Source organism: Pipistrellus kuhlii, unplaced genomic scaffold, assembly GCF_014108245.1.
Source record: "Pipistrellus kuhlii isolate mPipKuh1 unplaced genomic scaffold, mPipKuh1.p scaffold_m20_p_5, whole genome shotgun sequence".
NCBI classification, from domain to species: domain Eukaryota; kingdom Metazoa; phylum Chordata; class Mammalia; order Chiroptera; family Vespertilionidae; genus Pipistrellus; species Pipistrellus kuhlii.
This window is the reverse complement of record NW_023425551.1, coordinates 82,462,806-82,480,378: the sequence shown is the minus strand read 5'-3', so window position 1 is coordinate 82,480,378 and position 17,573 is coordinate 82,462,806. Positions and strand designations below refer to the sequence as shown.

The 17,573-nt window shown below is 44.3% G+C and overlaps 2 long non-coding RNA genes and 1 other non-coding gene across 3 annotated transcripts in view; 2 read left to right on the top strand and 1 right to left on the bottom strand.

Annotated features, from left to right (window-relative positions):
- Window positions 1–17,573, bottom strand: part of LOC118705693 — a 29,998-nt gene that overhangs the window by 7,524 nt on the left and 4,901 nt on the right. Inside the window, exons 2-3 of the long non-coding RNA XR_004983766.2 lie at window positions 15,028–15,032; window positions 747–755 (exon numbers count right to left, since the gene is read on the bottom strand). This is a non-coding gene — a long non-coding RNA (uncharacterized LOC118705693). The remainder of the gene's footprint in view (window positions 1–746; window positions 756–15,027; window positions 15,033–17,573) is intronic.
- On the top strand, window positions 1,193–1,296 carry LOC118706206. Its single transcript, XR_004983939.1, has one exon. It is a non-coding gene; the product is annotated as a U6 spliceosomal RNA (small nuclear RNA).
- Window positions 2,786–14,949, top strand: LOC118705694. Its single transcript, XR_004983768.1, has 3 exons — window positions 2,786–3,256; window positions 6,707–6,709; window positions 14,938–14,949. It is a non-coding gene; the product is annotated as an uncharacterized LOC118705694 (long non-coding RNA).

The following is a 17,573-nucleotide window of genomic DNA, read 5'->3' as shown; positions in this document are numbered from 1 at the left end:
TTTCCGCCCTCCCCAATTCAGGCATCAGTGGAGGTCATATATACCCGCTGCCCTAGGTTTTGTTCAGCAGGAATGCAAAACCAAGAAGGAAGTCCATACTTGCTATAATATAGCTCTCAAACATTATGAGAGGAAAGTTGGGGGAAAGGAAATTTGAATTTCAAAAGTACAACAGTCAATTCAAAACTTTAAATTTGTGAAGTTAATGATGATATTAGAAACTTTCTCTCTTCTCTTTACCTTTGAGGAGATAAGAATGCTCTAGGAAGGAGAAGAAATGGAAGTCAGTCAGGAGGGCATTGGAATGGGGCAATAATGCTTTGTCCTTACTTAGGGCTAGTAACCAGTGGGAAAGGGGTGGGAGTAGATCCACAGGCACACAGGGCCCCTAGGTACAGGTGTAGCCTGCCTCACCTCCCGGATGAGCCCTGCTGGCTTACCTGTGGATGCTCCTGTGCCACCCTGGCATGTGAGGGACACGGGGTGAATAGGCTGCAGGGAGTGACCAGGCAGGTAAGCCCAATCAGCATCACCAGATCCCTGGGTCCCTGTGCACCTGGAGCAGCAGAACAGCCTGCTACCCCCGCCCCACCCTCCGCTCTTGCCTAAGGAAGGGGAGCCTGTGAGGGAGAAAGTTCCCAGATCACAGGAATGAGGTCATACAGCAGCAGAGGTGGGTGCTGGCTGCTCTGGATTTCCTGTCTCCCAGTGGAAACCCTGGCAGGGAGATAGAGCCACAGAGGGACACTCTGGCCCTCTTCACACCTTAGTGTGTGCGTGACCCGACGTGGAGCCATCACCCTTTGCAACTGTTTCCCGGCGTGGCCTTCGTCTTTCCGCCCCACATGACTGCGTCCACACATTGCACTTAGGATGGATAACGGAACAGCCATGGTGGATGAGGCTGTCCCTGTCCATGCCATCTTCTTCCAGGAGCTTAACATGTAACCGAATAACTAACAGAATAACTGATGCAGCACAGTTTGGTACACAGATAGCTAAATCCAGGGCTTGGAACCTTATAGCTTGTATTTTAAACCGTGAAACACTAGAGTTAAGTATCTAACATTCTGAGCCATATTGTTCTCAACCATAATGTGGGAATAATACTTACTTTGTAGAAGTATTGACAGAATTTGAATATTCTTGATATACAGGCAGTGCCTTAAGCTAGTGTACAAATACCTTGCTAGTACTCCCTTCGGCAGCACATATACCAAAATCAGAACAACACCGATGTTAGCATGGCCCCTGCACAAGCATGACATACAAATTAGTGAAGCATTCCATGATCTTTTACATAGATGCCTAACCATTGTGCTGCACACAGGAACTAATATAAAACAATATTGACTATCAGCTGTAATTAAAAACAAAAATTTTGCTAATTATAAGCATCATTCATTTATTAAAAACAATGGATCACATTATATGAAAGGCACATTTTTTTTTTGAGCCCTTTAGGACATTCAAAGATGAAGCCCTGGATGAATTTCTTTTCACACGTTAATTGGAGGGTTTCTTTTCCCCTCTAGAATGAGAGAAGTTGAGACTGAGTTAGGCTGAGAGAACAGATAGGGTATAGTAGCCTGTGATATATTATTAGGGAAGGGGTTGCTAAGAAAACTAGAGAAAAAAGTTGTAATATATGGCTTTAGTTTTTACTCTCTAATAAAAGATATCTCCCTTATGTATGGCCCATAAACTTTTAGTCAAGAAATGTTATATGCAATATATCTTTACTAGAGGCCCAGTGCACGAAATTTGTGCACTGGTGGTGGGAAGAGCAGAACTTGTCCTTCAGCCCAGCATGCATCCTCTTCAATTTAGGACCCTTTGGGGGATATCCAACTGTCTCACAATCTGGGACTGCTGGCTCCCAAACACTCACCTGCCTGCCTGCCTGCCTATCTGCCTGCCTGATTGCTCCTAACCACTTCTGCCTGCCAGCCTATTCACCACCTAACCATTCCCCTGCCAGCCTGATGATGCTTAATTGATGCTCCTCTACTGTTCCAATTGCCCCCAACTGCCCTCCCCTGATGGCCCAATTGTCCACAACTGCCCTCTCCTATTGGCCATCTTGTGGTAGCCATCTTGTGACCACATGGGGCAGCCATCTTGTGTGAGGGTATGACAGTCAATTTCCATATAACCTCTTTATTATATAGGATGTATGCCTACTTTGGAGAGGAGGTGGGAAATATTCAAGAGAAAAAAAAGTTACCTGGGTAGAAGTAAGAGAATAATTAAAAATGTACACTAAAATTAGCAAATGCAGGGAACAGAACCAGAACATCGTGACAGTGTAAGTATCAGAGCACAGAACGTTTTTAGGGCTATAAAGCAATTCTGTATGATACCATAATGATACCTTTTGCCCAAACCCATCTAAACTACAAAACCAATAATGAGGCCTAAGATAAGCCATACACTCTGGGTGATAATGACGTGTCAATGTAGGCTCATCAGTTGTAACAGATGTACCCTCTGGTGGGAAATGTTAACAATGCAGGAGGCTGCCGAAACTGGTTTGGCTCAGTGATAGAGCGTCTGTCTGCGAACTGAAAGGTCCCAGGTTCGATTCTGGTTAGGGGCATGTACGTTGGTTGCGGGCACATCCCAGGTGGGGGGTGTGCAGGAGGCAGCTGGTCGATGTTTCTCTCTCATCGATGTTTCTGGCTCTCTATCTCTCCCCTTTCCTCTCTGTAAAAAATCAATAAAATATATTTAAAAAAAAAAACAATATAGGAGGCTGTGTCTGTGGGGGCAGGGTATACACAGGAAACCTTTGTATTTTCTGCTCAATTTTGCTAAAATTACTATAAAGTGCACTGAAAAAAGAAAACAAAGGATCAGCAATTATGATCCCAAGTGTATAAAATAAAAATATTAGTACAGAAAAATATATAGGCTACCTGAAAATGCACAAAAGTGCTGAGAAGAGTTTTAAATTTCAATTATTCATGAGGTAAGAACTTGGCATTTTGGAGGGGTGGGTGTTTGTGTGTGTGTGTGTTTGTGTGTGTGTGTGTGTGTTGCTGCAATATAAGGGTTGTATTGAATGTCATTATGACCAGTAACCAGGAAATACACAAATTCTATCCTACTGAGACTCCTTACCCATGAAGTACTTGGAAAAACAAACTTATTGTTAGTTGGATTTTATTAAAGAGATTTGTTTTTTTTAATTTTATATAATTTTAAAATAGCAAAGTTAACTCCAAAAATAAGAGCAATCATTTATTTTTATCAAGTTTATCAAAATTAAAGGAGGATCATCATATAACATTACAATAAACAAAGTTGGAAATCAGTCCTTATTATTTTGAATTATGTGATCTTTGAAAATTTTTGCAGGTAATGTGAGAGAGTATTTGCACAAGAACCAAACATAATGTAGTAGAGTTTAGAGAATACTTGAATAGATGTCTGTTGAGATTAAATAAGATGGTATTGAGGAGGAAAGAGGAAATATTTGAGAAAATCTTACAATATGAAAGAGAAGACTAGAAAAAAATAAAATAAAAATGGTTGATGTTGTAGAGAAAGTTCATGTAACAGCAAATAAGTTATTCAGAATCCTTAGTGAAAAAACATTCCATCTAATAAGTAATAATAGAGAGCTACGAAACTGGGAATTTCAATTAAAAGTTTGGAAACTTAAATCAAGGAAATCTCCTTGAAATGAAATAAATACAAAGAAATATAATATGAGGTAGAAAAGGTAAGACAGAGACAATAGCCCAGGAAGACCAATATTAAATAACAATGCTAGAGAGAGAAACAGAGAAACAAAAGGGGAAAGGAAGGAATTTATCAAACAGATGATATGGGGAAATTTTTCAGATATAAAGGATCTCATTCTTTACATAAAATGGGACTTTCAGATATTAAGCAAAATTAATGAAAAGGACTTATTCCTAAATACATCATTTTAAAAATTTTAGAACTTCAAGAGTTAAAGGAAGATCATAAAATATCTAGGGGAAGAAAACAAAACAGAACAAACTGACAAAAGACAAAAGATTAGACTGCCAGATACTTCTATCATTAAGATAGTAAGAAAGGCCTGGAGTTCTACAGGAAAATTATTTTCTATTAATGAATGAATACCTTTTTGAAATCACAATCAAGCATGAAGTAAAGATAAAATTATGTTAGACATGAAAAGATATAAAAATCTACCTATTCATCAAATTATTGGAATTTGATTAAGAATATGACTTCTAAAGTGAGGTGGTTAATCAGGAAATAGGAATGCACTTGAGGAGTGACATCAGAAACAGCTGAAAAAGAGGTCTCTTGTACATATCTCCTCTTGAGAACAAATTGCACCCATCCACAGATAAAAGTGCTTTTTTGGGAGCTATGGGATCCAGCACCACATGTCAAGGGACCTAGGAGTAGTCTTACCACTCATGCATCATGTAATAGGCATACAGACCTCAGTTCCCCCAGAAGCTACAGTGGCTTGTGAACTCCAGCCTCTCAGCTGTGGCCTTGGGTCTCTGGAGAACAGTCTTAACAATCACCCATGAGAGAGCTTTTGTGGAAATCCTGGTTTCCAGCTAAGAATTCAGCACAATATTGGAAGGGGGAAAATAAGATTTTTGGGTGCATTGGAGAGGTAAGAGGATCAATTTTACTTTACCTGCATCACCCCTCCACCAAGGCAGCTGCCAAAGTGATCCATTTCTCTCTCACCCCATTCAGAATGCTGAGTGATGAGCTATGACTAGGGTTGGGAAGAAGCTAAGAGAGGGGCCTAGGGGACTGTTGGAGGACATTGAAGGAACTTGGATTCTACCAACTATGTCATGAACTTCATCAAGAAGCCCATCCACAAGCCACTAGGGTGATCCTCCCAATTGGCCTACACACACTCTCAACATTCATAGGACTCACTTAAATGTTCCCACCCTGTGGGAGATCCTTATAACAGGGAGAGAAAATTTTGTCAGACAACTAATTAATAGCACAGAAATCCAACCTGAATCCATGGGTCAGAGGGAGAGACAAACTTTAGCTTCACACCTGCCCTAAGGAAATAAAAGGAAGGCTATCAGCACCCAGCCTGAAGTGTTCCAGGAGTAGGAAAATAGATAGAAGCTTTAAAATTCTGCCATAAGAAGGAGCAAGAAGTTTGTAGTGTCAGCTATTTCTCTCCTGAAGTCACTGAGTAACAGCAGAAGGAGGTGACTGCTACTTCAAATGCAAAGAGAGCAATTCAAAAATTCAAGAAACATGAAGAATCAAAGTAGCATGACACCACCAAAGCATCGAAATAATCTTCCAGTAACCAATGCCAAGTCACAGAGATCTGCAATTTACTCAATAAAGAATCCAAAATAGCTATTTTAAAGAAGCTCAACAAGCTATGATGGCTGCACAGTCCCATGCCATGCCTTCCACAGAGGCGGCCACAGGGGAATGGGCCTAAGCCACAGTTGGACATCCCCTGAGGGCTCCTGGCTGCCAGCTGGAGAGAGACTATGGGAGGGCTCCAGGGCATGTCTGGTCCATCTTGCTTAGTCCCAATTGGCTGGTCCCCAGCAGCATGCTAACGTATTGGTCAGAGTGTCTGCCCCCTGGTGGTCATGCATGTTTGCCCCCTGGTGGCCAGTGCAGTTGATTGGTCTTATCATATCATTAGCATATTATGCTTTGATTGGTTGAACGGGGATGGTAATGATCATAATGATACTATTTCATGATGTAAGGATTTAAAAAGACAATGAAAGTAAAGTGCATAGAATAGTGTCTGGTTCTATTCACCCCCTATGGCCTCTCCCCCTGGTCCAGCCCCAATCAGCCCTGGGGATTGGTCGGCCAACTTCCCATGGCTCCTCTATCCACAGCCCATTCCAAAGTGGTCCCCAGGGGATGGATGGGGAAACATCCCTCAGCCCCTCCCTCCTGGTCCACCCAGATCATCCCTGGAGGCTGGCTGGCCAATTTCCCACCAGCCACCAGCAGCCAACCTCCCACAGCCCCTCCCCACCTGCCCAACCCTGGTTGGTGGCCAGGCCAAAGAAAACCACCTGTGTACAAATTTGTGCACTGGGCCTCTAGTCTTACCTAATAATAAACAAACATGTAAATTGACCATACCTCCACTACTCCCACAGCCAATCAGTGTGAGTATGCAAATTAACCCAACAAAGATGGAAGTTAATTTGCATATATTCCTGGGTCCCAGAAACATCCTTGGCACCCAGGTCATTCCAAGCCAGCAATCAGAGGGGCAGAGGGCCCCCTTCCCATGCCTAAAGCTTGGGAGGCCTGAGCCAGAAATCAGAAAGGGGGGGGGGGGGGGGAAACAGCCTCTCCAAGCCTAAAGCCTGTGCCCAAGGCTCTAGGCTTGGGCAGGGGCCAAGCCAGGGATCAGAGGAGCAGGGGCCCAGGTGGTGATCAAAGGGGTGAGGGTAGTTGTAGGCTTGGGCAGGGGGCAAGGCTTTAGGCTTAGTCAGGGGTCAAGCCAACAACTGGAGGCAAGAGGGGAAAAAATCAATGGGAACATATTCTCAGGTGAAGAGAAAGAGAAAGAAAGAAGGAAGAAAGTCATAGCCTATGAAAGACACATCTTGAAAATGCCTAAAGAAAGTTGTCATTTTTTCATGGTGAAGGGACTGGAGTCCATGTTGATGAAAATACTTTGGCAGCTGCGGTGACTGGCAGTGGCTGCAGCAGGTGGGTGATGGAGCTGGTGCCTTCCCCTGATCAGCCCATGCACCAGGCCTCTATCCTATATAATAAAAGAGTAATATGCAAATTGACCATCACTCCAACACACAATAGCTGCCCCCATGTGGTCAAAGATGGCTGCCCCCATGTGTATATATATGTTAGAACCATACACTTGAAACGTTAGTTTCAAGATGGCCACCACAAGATGGCCAGCAGGGAAGGCTGTTGTGAAGGACCAGGCCTGCAACAGAGGGCAGTTAGGGGTGACTAGGCTAGCAGAGGAGGGAAGTTGGGGGCAAACAGTCTGGCAGGGGAGAAATTAGGCATCAATCAAGCTGGCAGGCAGGCAGAAGCTGTTGGGGGCAAACAGGAAGGCAGGCAGGCAAGCAGTTGGGAGCCATCAGTCCTTGATTGTGAGAGAGATGTTCGACTGCCCGGCTACTGGGATCGGACATCCCTCAGGGGGTCCCAGATTGGAGAGGGTGTAGGCTGGACTAAGGGACACATATCTCTGTGCACAAATTTCATGCACCGGGCCTCTAGTGTGTGTGTGTGTGTGTGTGTGTGTGTGTGTGTGTGTGTGTGTGTGTGTATATATATTTATATATATATATATATATATATATATATATATATATGCCTAAAAGGCTAAGTATCTGACTGTCCAACTATTTAACCAGTTGCTATGATGCACACTGACCACCAGAGAGCAGATGCTCTGACCAGTAGCTGGTGTCCAGCCAATCAGGACTGAGAAAGATGGGTTGAACAAACCCTGGAGACCTCTTGCAGTTCCTGCCCAATCCTAGTCATGCACCAGTGAAGTCCCTCTGCCTGTTGTGTGCCCTTTTGCTATCTGAGACCCTTTGGGGGGTGTCAGATAGCTGGTTTCAGCCCATAGAACAGGACAAGGGACCCCACCAGTGCACAAATTTGTACACCAGGACTCTAGTAGGAAAATAATTTACTTGAACTAACGTTTCAAGTGTATGGTTCTAACATAGATATACAAAAATTCCACCAAAAAGAAATTCGATCCAGCAGAATATTTATTCTTTTCAAGTGCAAACAGAGCATTCTCCAGGATAGAGCATATGTTATAATGGTCACAAAGCAAGTCTTGAAAATGTAAGAACATTGAAATCACATCAATTATCTTTTCTAATTACATGGTATAAAATTAGAAATAAAAAAAAACATAAAAGTAATGTGGGAAAATACACAAATATGTGTAAATCAAACAGCACACTCCTGAACAACCAGTTGTTCAATGAAGAAATCAAAAAGGAAGTCATAAAATCTCTTGAGACAAATGAAAATGAAAACACAGCACATTAACTTATGGGATGCAGCAAAGCAGTTCTAAGAGGAATTTCATTGTGATAAACGCCTACATTAAGAAAAATAGGAAGGGGAAAGTGGATCTTATTGGAAGCTTGAAAAGTTACAACTGCGGCAACCACTGAATGGCTGCGAACCCCAAAACACCGGTCTCCAATTGGCATAAGCACACGGTTTCAGAGGTCTACACTCCACCATGAAAAGGTCAGATTTTTGTCTGGGATAAGGAGAGAGAGAAAACTACATAACCAGACATCCAGAGAAGAGAGACAATGAGGAGACAAAGAAACAGCCCACATATGAAAGAAAAGCAGGCATCACCAGAAAAGGAGGTAAAAGAAATAGAGGCTAGCAACATGTCAGAAAAAGAATTCAGAGAAATGGTCATAAGGTGGCTGAAAAGAATGAAGACAAATTTGACAATATGAGTAAGAATCAAGAGGAAGTGAAGAAGAACCAAAAAGAAATGAAAAAATGGCATTGCTGCTGTAAAGAACTCAATATAAAGCATCAAGAGTAGACTAGAAGAAGCAGAGGTCTACATCAGTGAACTAGAAGACAAGGTGGAAAACAATACCCAATTTGAGCAGCTTCTAGAAACTAAAATTAAAAAGCAGGAGGAGATCCCAGGGGAACTTTGGGACAACACAAAACAAATAAACATCTGCATAATAGGTGTTCCAGAAGGAGAGAAAACTTAGCAAGGAATAGAAAAATAGAAAGCTCTCAAAAACACATAAAAACTAAGTATACTCTTGCAGGAACTACAAAAAGAAGAACAAACTAAGTATAAAGTTAGTGGAAAAGATGGAATAATAAAAATCAGAATGGAAACAAATAAAATAGAGGTTTAAAAGACAATAGAAAAGATAAACAAAACAGGATTTAGAGAAGGTAAAATTGACAAAATTTAACAACATTAAGAAAAAAAGAGAGATGACTCAAGTTAGTAATATTGTAAACAAGAGGAAATATTACAGCTAACACCACAGAAATACAAAGTATCCTAAAAGACTACTATGAATAAGTATACACCAACAAATTTATTAACTTAGAAGAATTGTAAAAATTGCTGGAAGCATGCAACTACCAAGACTGAATCCTGAAGAAATAGAAAATCTTAATAGACCAATAAGTAAAGAAATTGAATAAGTAATCAAAAACCTCCTAGCAGCTCTAGCTGGTTTGGCTCAGTGAATAGAGCATCAGCCTGTGGACTGAAGGGTTCAATTCTGGACAAGGTCATATGCCTGGGTTGTGAGTTTGATCCCCAGTAGGGGGTTTGCAGGAGGCATCCAATCAATGAATCTCATCATCTATGTTTCTATCTCTCTCTCCCTCTCCCTTCTTCTTTGAAATAAAAAAATAACCCCCCCCCCAAAAAAAAAGCCTCTTAGTAAGGAAAAGCCCAGATGTTTTAACTAGTCAAGTATACTAAACCTTTAAAGAAGAATTCATGCCAATCCTTCTCAAATAAAGGATACAAGCTTCCACTTGTACGATGAATATGTTCTTGGGAATCTAAGCATAGTATAGTTAACAATATTGTATTATCTCTATATGTAAAAGCCTAAGCAACCAAGCAACCCAAAGACTGTTCAACTGAATGCTATGGTGAACACTGACCACAAGGGGGCAGGTGCTCAATGCAGGAGCTTTCCCCTGGTGGTTAGTACAATCTCACAGCAGGAGCACCACTCAGCTGACTGACCTGGCCCAGTGGCCCACCAGCCCCATGGCAACCATTCACTTCCTCAGTAGTCCTGTAAGTCCAATCTTCAGAGAATGGGCTAGGTAGGGCCACCAGCATGATTCCCACAGGGCCACTGGCCTCCTGGAAGTTGGCCTCAGACACCACAGCCGCTTCCCCTCCCTAGATGCTCCACAAGGAAGAAATGATATATAAGCGAACACCAGGTGGCTTCCAACAACCAGGGTGAACATCAACAGGCAAATCCAGATCCTGGGCCACCCAGAGGGCAGATTGCATCCCAGGCACCCCCCCCCCCCGCCCCCCTCAGGATGGGTGCCAGATGCAGGGCTCATGGCTAGTGCCACTGTGGAAGTGTGAGCCTCTCCTGATTGGGAATGATTGAGCTTGGGGCCTCGGCAGGTGCAGCGGGGCTGCGATGAATGGGAGTGGCAGGCAGGAATGTCAGGCATTGTTGGACTGTGGGTTTTAGCCTGATCCCCTCAGGCCACTCTAAGGAACCCCACTTGTGCATGAATTCGCGCATTGGGCCTCTGGTATGCAGGGGCCTGATGCAGTGGGGGCCAGATATGGCTGCAATCTCCCTTTTCCACATCCAGCATGGAAAGAGAGATGAACGAATTGGTTCTAAGTGGATTTGGCTAGGGATTGAGAAAGAAAAAAAGAAGAGAGAGAGAGAGAGAGAGAGAGAGAGAGAGAGAGAGAGAGAGGGAAAGAGAGAGAGAGAGAAAGGAAGGAAGGAAGGAAGGAAGGAAGGGAGGGAGGAAGGAAGGAAGGAAGGAAGGAAGGAAGGAAGGAAGGAAGGAAGGAAGGAAGGAAGGAAGAAAGAAAGAAAGAAAGAAAGAAAGAAAGAGAACCAAAAATATATTTAAAAGCTGGGAGCTAATGAGAATGGCATTCTCTCTGATGGAGAGGAAGCAAAGAAGATCCCATGCAGTGCGTTTATTTTTATATCCCAAAATACCAGGTAGTAATACCAAAACTTAGGATCAAAGGAGCTTATTTGCATTCTTAAGTAGGCCAGAACAGTCCTGAAAGTTGACTAGATTTACATATCTAGACTCACCCCTGCCGACACCTGGGCTGATATGAAGGCCAAGCTGATTACATGTCTCCTCGTTCTTGGGGAAATATGTATCCCAGATGCAGCTCTGCCAGTCGCCTCAGACTCAGCTGACAACAATTTAAAGAAATGTCCATGTGCCTTCCCAGGCACTGTCTACACTAGTATACTATAAGTTGTAAAAAGAGTAGATCTTAAATGTTCTCATTACAAAAAAATAGTTATCATATAAGATGATAGAGGTGTTAACCAATGCTCTGTGATAATCACTTCACATTATATAGTGTATCAAATTATCATTGTGAGAGGGTAGGGCGGGGCTAACTCCTGACTCCATTTTGTACTGTGGGGCAGGGCGCAACTATCCTCCATTTTGTGTAACTGGACCCTAGCCCTCACCCAACTAATCAGGGTAAGCCAAAGCAGTGACATCACCACCCTTGTAAAACACCTTGACCTGTGGAAGCTTGTTCTTTCTTCCACAATGAGGTTGGCGTGAGTGGGACAGAGCCCATGCTGGCATGGAATTCAGGCTTTCTGCAATTTGCATCAGACTTGGCTCCCTGGTGGTCCTTGGGGATCACAAATCTGGGTGTAACATTTGAGGGCTCATCCAGAATTCCCAAGACCCTGAGGGACCCCAATCCGGAGAGCCTGACTGACAGCGGTAAGTGTATGTGTGTGTCTGTGTGCTTGTGTGAGCACTCTGGAGGGATGAGGAAACCCCTCGTGTCGGTAGTGCCCGAAGAGATTTAGATGGACGCATTGCTGGAAGACCACGACCAGAGGGTTCAGAAGACATTCCGACCTCCCAGGATGAGGCGAGCAGTGTGAGGCCGGTATCTCACAAGCGGGAGAGAAGTGGACCTCTCCCAGGACGAGGCAAGCGGCATGAGGCCAGAGTCTCACAGGCAGGAGAGAAGTGGACCTCTCCTAGGTCTGGTTTTAAGTTGAAACCTTGATGTTGGGTGCCCTCTTATTGGTGGTTGTGATTTTCTGTGTTGTGGAGGTTCGGAAGGGTCAATGGAAGACTTGTTGTTCGAGTGAGTGGCCAGCTTTCAATGTCGGAGGGACACCAGTCAGCATGAGGCCATCGTTCAGTTTGTCTTCCACAAAGTTGGAAGACTGTTCTCAGGGCCCTCTGTCTGTTTCTGTGTTCCCCGTTTGTATGTTTGTGTAAGTAAGGGTTTCAGTTTGCTCTTGTTTGTAAATCTTCTGACTCTTTCCCCCAGAGCAGGCAGGAGGTGGGGGAGGGGAGAAGAGGCCTCATATTTGCCATCATTTAGGCACGGGCATTTCTGTACTCATGTAATGCAGAAAGGCCAGTTCAAAACAAGTGTGCATAGTTTTGAGCTGGGCTTAACTTTTCTGTGTACAGAATGAGCTTTAAGGATGGTGGAGAGGAACTGGGAGATAAATTAAAGCTAGTTTCCCAAGGCATTTAAAGCAGCTTTTGAAATTCCCACCCTGAGGCAAGTAACCAGCAGGAAGTAGATAACAGGTTTATTAAAGTGTTGACCTAAGTATGCTTTGCATGAAGTCTAGATAATTGCTTTAAAAATGTAAAAGTATTATTGATTTGGGAAATGCTATTTGATTTGCTACCTGAAAAATGTAAAGTTCTGAAAGTTTAAGGTTTCTTGCCATGAAGAGGTTCTAAAGCTACACCTTATTTTTAATGGAGGAAGGGAAGGACATGCCATTCCCCCCAGCCCCCCGCCCCCCACCACCCCAGAACAGGTAATCCAATTCCAGCCAACTGCTATCTTTAAAGAATGTGTTCATTTGCATTTGAATGGCTAACCAAGGGAAAGTTTACATGTGAATAGCTCTCAGTTTCCCTAGGCAGAGAATATTAATGGGGAGTTGCTGGATGTTTGACTTGCGGGCTCTGAAGGTTTTGGGATTCCTATATGCTTAAAGAATGTGGTTTCTTGTTCAAATTAAGATCTTAGTTTGTATTTGGAATTTAAAAAAATGTGTGGCCAAATCTGTTGCTGAAACTTCTCCCAAAGTAAGCAGGATGGGGGGAAGGGAGTGACACGTGGCAATCCAAGTTTAAATTTGCCTCATAAAAAATCTAGAGGACAGAATTGAAGCTCTTAATTGGTTAGAAATATAAAGTGTTATTAATCTAGGACGTGCAAAATACATTTTACTTGCCAGCTTTAAAAGTTCAAAGTATAAATTAAATTGGGAGAAGTTATATAAATGTGGTAACTGTTATGCCCAGACTTCATGATCCCCAAGGACCACCAGGGAGCCAAGTCCGATGCAATAAGCAAGAGAGCCTTCACCATGCTAGCATGTGCTCCCCCACTCATGCCGGCAGCATGGCGGAAGAGAGCGAATTTCTTCCGGTCCAGGGGTTTTGAGGGCTAGGGATAACTCCGCCCTACGGGGCGGAGTTGGGAGCTCATCCTCGCCCCGCCCTGCCCTTTCATTCCCCCCTTGTCTAATGTGCCTAGTCAAATCATTGACTCAGCAGCCTACTTCCTTTCAGCATAAACAACAAATACAGTTATCAAGACCCTTAGTACCACAGTTCCCATCAGTATTGTCCTCACTGAAGTCCAGTTCCCCTCCTGCAGGCATCAGTTCTCCTCCTGGCCTGTAGTTGCCAGGATCCAGGCCATGCAGGAGCTGGGAGTCATGTAGTTAGGTCTGGGTGCCATCTACTTCAACAGCAGTGGGCGTGCTCAGGATAACAGTGCAGCATCCCTTTGAGTCCTTGGGCAGCAAATTTCTTTACCCACATTGAGTTCCAGGGCTACAGGGTCTGCGGTGGGCACTGGCAGTGCATCTGGAACAAGCAAACTGCAGAGCCTGTAAGGACTTGAGCAAGGAAATGGTTACCATACATGATCCCCTCCCAAAAAGGGGAAACTTGTCCCAATAAGGGGTACACCTGGCCCTCAAGAGGGCAAAGGACAGGGGGTTGGTCCAATTTTCACCGAATCTAAGACACATTTAGTTAAACCTCCTTTTCAAGAGTCTCGCCTGTCCTAAGGCTAGAGCTATGATACCTTAGCTACCAAGGGGAGGGCTGTTATCTGATAGTGGGGTATACCTCAACCTAATCTGAAGTGTCTATAAAAATTAGACCTTAATGCTGGTGGTTTAATCTCTGAAATCCACCTACCAATGCTCTCCTGGGGAGGTTCCCTGGGACCTGAATTCCCAGGGGGGATCCCCTTACTTTGCTTAGCATTTACCTGTGCACAGACAGTACTTCTAGCAACTCTGCCTCACAGAAGTTCAGAAGTCTTGGTGACACTTAACCTGGTGTCACCGGGCAACTCTGACCTAGAGCCTCTGGGACCAACAGTCTTGTCATCTGGAGGGTCCATCAACCATCTGGTTCTTCAGTGGCTTGCTTCTGGTCAGCCAATTCCTTTTGGCTGCAGTTGGTACCCCTCTTTTCTTTGTGGATGGCACAGTGTCTCTATCAAAGGGCCTGGATTAAGGCCAAAAGTTCTGGAACTGTGCCCAAATGGTGTGGTCCAAGGTGACTACCACTGCCCCTGCATATCAGGTCCCATCCTGAACATAATTGCTCCCATCCGTGAACAGTACCTTGTCGTCTGTTACCTCTGTGCAGTCATGAATGGGTTCCATCATCATCATCTGGAAGCAGGCTGGCAGGGTTGATGGCCAGAGTTTTCTGAATCTGGACACAGGGCTGGTCCAGGAGAAAAGCCTGGCCCATCCAGGTTAGCTCCTGGTCCAGAGTCCACTTATCTGCCTCCTTCACCAACAATGCTGTGGCTGCCACAGGGTCCAGTCTCTTAGACAGATAGGCAACAGGTCTCTTCCAGGGACCTAGAGTCTGAGTGAGAACCCCTTTGGCAATGTCTCTTACCTCACTCACGTAGGGGTGGAAGGGCTCCGCGTCGTCCGGCAAGGCTAGGGCAGCTGCTGAGATGAGAGCCTTCTTTAGCTCCTCAAAGATCCGTTGTTCCACTTTGGACCAGTTCAACAGCTGCATTTCCCCAGTACGTGTTCCTTCCGAGGACCACAGTCCTTCTTGATGTCCAAGGAAAACAGGCAGTTTGTCCGGTGGCTTCCTGGGCTGATGTACGGGTCCTATTGGCTCTCTCAAGACTAAATAGGGTGCCCCCATGCCCATCAGGAAACTAAAAGGCTTGCCTCTCCTAGCTAACCTGTCAGGACATACTCTTTATAATTTCTATAAAAATCTTATCTTCCAAAAATACATAACCATGCCTCAAATTTTAAAAGGCAAGGGAGGAGGGAGCAGGTCCAGTACCTGTTCCCAGGCCTCTAACAGCCACCTGAAATGTAAAATGCCACATTTTCCCTACAGATATAGATTTATCTACATTTCTAAGCCCCTCTACTCCCCACTGCAGAACATCGGTGAAAATTGTCCAAGCAGTCTCGGGGGGTTAATCATACAAATAATTGTTTTCACATTGTTTTAACACAATTCTAAAGTAGATACACATGACTGAAACCAAAAATTATTCCCAAAGTTTAAACAAAATACAAGATGCAGGTACAAGCCCAAATTCAACAACAATGGCATATGAGAAAAGCAAAACAAAACAAATCAAATATAAAAGTTTCATATGTTACATTAAACATTACTTTAGAAAAACTGACTTTAAAAAAAATACTGCATCACTGACTTAAAATAATTTTTTTAAGTGTAAGCATTACATACTTTTTCATCTGACAAATGAGAATAAATCAATCCTTGAGATCTTTGATCATTACTGCTTATTCTTAACATATATAATACAGTTTAGCCTGCCATATTCTAGGCATCTAGTTACTGCAATTAACTTTTCCTAATTCAACTTATACTTTGAACTTTTAAAGCTGGCAAGTCAAATAAATTTGGCATTTCTTAGATTAATAACATTACATTTTTAATATATCCTACTTAGGGTAAAGTTTCAGCAACAGATCTAATCATACAGTTTTTTCAGATCTCAAAAATTTTTTTTTTCTGAAGTTCAAACAAAGCACTGAATAATCTCTTTGTAGGAGAGCTAATAGTCTTGCGCTCTCCGGCCTCCCCTAGACCTCTCCACACCAGAGGCAGTTTACTAGGATTTAAGACAATGTCAGAAAATCATAGGTCAATCACAATTCATACTTAAGTAGCTATATGACTCTGCTTAGCTGATACCAATGACAAGGAAGACTAACCATTGTGGGCTGCTTCACCACCAATTACCTGCCACTCCTGAATCTGGAGCAGCATACAAATGCAAATGAACACATTCTTTACCTGAAGACTCTCAGCCATTAACGGCCATTCACCACCATTCACGTAAACTTGTTACCATTACCATCTAGTTTCCGCCTCATGGCGGGGAATTTCAAGAGCTGCTTACAATGACTTGGGAAACCAGTTTTAATTTATCTCCACCACTTTTAAAACTTATTCTGTACCCAGAAAAGTGTTTTTAAGCACAGCCCAAAACTATGCGCACTCGTTTTGAACTGGCCTTTTCTCTTTACTGAGCACAGAGATTTGCCCTTGAGCTCTTCTCCGGTACCTGATGTCTCCAGGGACCAATGTCTCTACGCTGGCCCAGGCCCCTATGGCCCAGGCCCCTGGGGCGAGGCTGCTTTGGCCACCCCAGCCACACTACTCAGGCAGCCCCCGAGGAGAAAGCGCGGGTCGCCCCAGCGGCTTCCCGGCTCCACTTCCCAGGCAGCCAGCAAATTAGCCCAGGTGCCTGCTCCCCGAGCGAGGCCACCACTGCCCAGCCGCGCTCCAACGCGCAGACTGAGCCCCGCGGGAGCCCCCCCTCCGACCCAACGCCGCCAGGGGCCCCGCACCGCCACGCCGGCCACACTTCGCCGGCTTCATCCTGGGGCGCCATGTCGCCCACAGATACCAAACTCAGACCTGGGAAAGGTTCACTTTCCGCAGGTGAGGCAACGGCTCACGCCATTCCTCTCCCCATATGAGGGTCCCTCTCGGGACCCTCTGATCCTCCTGCCCGTGGCCTTCATGGTGCGTCCACCAGGCGTTTTCGGGCACCAATTCCACAAGGGGTTTTACTTCCCTCCAGAGCGCGCACACAAAAACACAGACACACACACCTACCGCGGCCAGTCAGACTCTCCGGACCGGGTTTTCCCTAATGGTCCGGGGGATCCCGGACGAATCCCCCATCTGTTATGCCCAGACTTCATGATCCCCAAGGACCACCAGGGAGCCAAGTCCGATGCAATAAGCAAGAGAGCCTTCACCATGCTAGCATGTGCTCCCCCACTCATGCCGGCAGCATGGCGGAAGAGAGCGAATTTCTTCCGGTCCAGGGGTTTTGAGGGCTAGGGATAACTCCGCCCTACGGGGCGGAGTTGGGAGCTCATCCTCGCCCCGCCCTGCCCTTTCAGTAACTAAATGCCTAGAATAAATAATTAAGAATTCAAGATGTATTACTTGTTTGGTATGTCTATGTTTATTAATTTGAAATTATGAAGTTGTAACAATTGTGGTCCAAAAGGCTAAAAGCAGGAACAGAATTCTAAAGTTAACTACTGTTTGTCTCTGAAATATGGTAGCACTCATACTTGGGTAAAAACTGCTGTTTGAATTTTAACCTTGCTATCTGACTTCCACCTTCCATTACTTGCTTAAACTATAGGGTAGTTACAGGAGATTGACTCCCACTGACTCAGTGGCTTCAGGGGTAGAAACTGTAGATAACCTTTAGTTCTGCTTTTGTATTATGGTCAAGATATGGCCACATTCCAAAGTCAAGCAGGGTGTGACTGGGAACC